General features: G+C 48.3%; 1 pseudogene; it reads right to left on the bottom strand.

Moving 5' to 3' along the window:
• Positions 1-1275: 1275 nt before the first annotated feature.
• Positions 1276-2039, bottom strand: LOC122728655 (annotated as a pseudogene).
• Between the last annotated feature and the right edge of the window lie 889 nt (positions 2040-2928).

Below are 2928 nucleotides of genomic sequence, written 5' to 3'. Positions count from 1 at the left end.
CAGATTGAAGAATTGGGGAGTTATGGCCTTTGATGGAAAATCAATATGTATTTTGAAGTGCCCAAGTTTGAGGAAAAGCATGGTATGGAGAAGGAAACTGTGAACTAGGCACTAAACTCATTGAAGAAGGAGGGAGAATGTCTTAGGGAGGGGTAAGTAAAAGTATTGCACCCGGATCTGGATTGAGTTATAAAAAGAACCTCAAAGGAGGATTGATTTCTGGGTGATAGTAACAGAAAGGGAGCCTGGAAGTAGAAATAGGGAGAAAATATTATCCCAGCTCACCCAGCAGGACCAGGGACTCAGGGGATTACATAAGAAGGTGCATCCAGCATTTGAAAGGATGGCCAAGAACACCACATCATATCAGAGAAGCTGGATCTCAGTGAGTCTCATTAGATTAGAGCAGGAGAAGGAGACACATAAAATAAAATGAGATCTATTCATTATAGAGCAGGATTTTCAGAGGGCACAGTGAATGAGCAATTATGAAGTTGGACTGAATGAGAACAAGGGGGTGTTGGTGTCCCTAGAGTTGGGGAGGTTGGCATGTTCTACAGTCTTGAATTCAATATCTCTGAATTGGGACAGTAAGAGAAGAAAGGAATGGGGGAAGAAGGCCAGTCAGTATATCAGTGAATGGTAGGAAGTCTGCTGGTTAACTGAGAGGTTTATTTTTATTTTATTTTTTTTATTTTTAATTTTTTTTCCCAAAGGAAGCCCCACAGGTTTTATTCATCTCAGACTGGTGGTGGTGGTGGAGGGGGGTGACAAAGAGGGACCAGCTCAGTTACTCTGGATACCTGAGCAAGGCAGTGGGTTCATTAAAGGGGCTAGGGGACCTGGGAGGCTGGGGATAGATCTGGCTCTGTGACATCCTAGCTATGTGACATTAGGAGGTCACTTCAACCCTCAGTTTCCCCATTTGTAAAAATCAGAATACACGGTCTTTCAAAAGGTCCTTTCCGGACCCGCTATTTCAGGCCAAAAAGTCCTTTCTACCTCTAACTCCTTTTGATTCCATTTCCCATCCAAATCCAGACTAGAGATGGGGCTAGGAAACCTGGGTCCTCCAGAGGCCCATGGCTGGGAAATTAGGATGCCCTGAGTCCCAGAGTCCCATCCTTGGGAGAGGGGATGGTCAATGATCAAATGGGTAGATGTAGATCCGAAGCATCACAGGCCTGGGTTCCTTTGTAGTCTCAGCCCCCTGAGGTGGTCTGGGGACAGGCTGGACTGGCCAATCTTCCTGGGGGAGGGGGGTGGTATAGCTTGTCACTGCTTCTTCTGCTTCTGCATTTCTTTTAGAATCCAGGTCCGACAGAGGCACAGGTTGGTGTAGACACCAGGATATCTGGCCAGGCCACAGTGTTCCATGCCCCAAGACACAATGCCCTACAGGGTCCCATTGCACACCAAGGGGCCTCTAGAGTCACCCCGACAGGCATCCTTTCCACCTTTCTCAGTCCCCCCGCACACATCATGCCTGGGGCGATTCGGTATCAGTGGTAAGCTTTTTTGCATTTTGCCATGGACAGGATACTGACTTCCACACACTGGAGGGTGCTGGGATATTTGATGAAAGGACTGGAGACAGTACTCCAGCCGGACACTTGGCAGGTTGTCCCAGGAGTGGCACAGGCTTCTGCCAGCTGAATGGGCCGGACTTGAGGGGTCAGATTCCCCGGATTCTCAAGGTAGAGCAGCATGAGGTCATTTTTCAGATTTCTGGAGCTGTACTTGGGGTGGGCGACCCAGCGCTTCACCCTAATTGATTGCTGGAAGGGCTCCTCCTGATAGATATTGTGCTTCCCCAAAACCACTTGAAGGTTCCAGTGGTTACAATGAGCTGCTGTGAGGGCCCACTGATCAGACACCAAGACGCCCCCACAGTGGAAATTCTTCGAGACAAACAGTGCGGCCTGCCAAGGCTGGGAGTGGGGAACACAGGTTTGCCCACCAATGATCTTTTCCTCAGTCCTCTCGGGGATGTAGGCAGAGACCCACGGAAGAAGCAGCGTTAAGACCAGGGGCAGCATATCTGAAGGGACCTGGGGTGGGCTGGAGGAGGTCAGTGGCAGAGATGGTGCCGAACAGAAGCTACCATCTAGGTACTGGAGGGAGACACAGGACAGAGAGCCAGGTCTCTGCTGGGAGAGGTGTCTGCAAGAAGCACCAGTCCAGGAGGAGGTCCCTTTCTCTGGCCTCTACTGAGAGGTTTAAGAACCAAAACTTCCCTTCACTTTGAAACCCCATCATTCCAAGGAGGGGGAAGATCTGAGAGCACTGATCTAGGAGAAGGAGAGCTTATACTCTGCTTCTCCTGAACCTCATGTCATTTGTAATCTTCAGCTGGAGAAGAAATGAGAGAACATTCGGATGGACTTTACATGATAGAGCAGAGGATGGTAGGAGAGAAAGAAAAGATCCTGGGAATGTTAGCAGAGACCATTCTTTGGAAGAGAAATTCCATGTTTGTGGTGGGAGCAGTTACCCAAAGCAGGTGGCAATGTGACCCCAGCTGGGGAGCCTGTCCACAAACTGCTTGGATGTGGCTCCTTTTCTTCCTCTTCTCCCTTTGTCTCCTTTCACTTATTCCTGTTTTCCCTCCCCCAGACCTAATGGACTGACTACTTTCCATAGACAAATCCGATGGATGGGCTGGGCGAGTGAGCTCTCTTCCCTCAACACCAGCCCACATCTGGTTCCATGGTTACTAGTTCACTCTGGTTATAATTGTGGGACAGTTTTATAGATCAGACCATTATTTGTAGAGAAAGTCAATGCGTTATTTAAAATCGCCTTAAATACCTTCTAATTCCATTTGAAAAGGTTAGCAATGAAGTCAGAAAGCTGAGAAATCATGGATGCTCTACCATGATCCCTTACATTCCAAGTATGAGGCCAGTGAAAATGCTTCTAATATCA

This window comes from Dromiciops gliroides, chromosome 5 (genome assembly GCF_019393635.1).
Source record: "Dromiciops gliroides isolate mDroGli1 chromosome 5, mDroGli1.pri, whole genome shotgun sequence".
NCBI lineage: Eukaryota > Metazoa > Chordata > Mammalia > Microbiotheria > Microbiotheriidae > Dromiciops > Dromiciops gliroides.
This window is presented reverse-complemented; position numbering and strand designations above follow the sequence as displayed.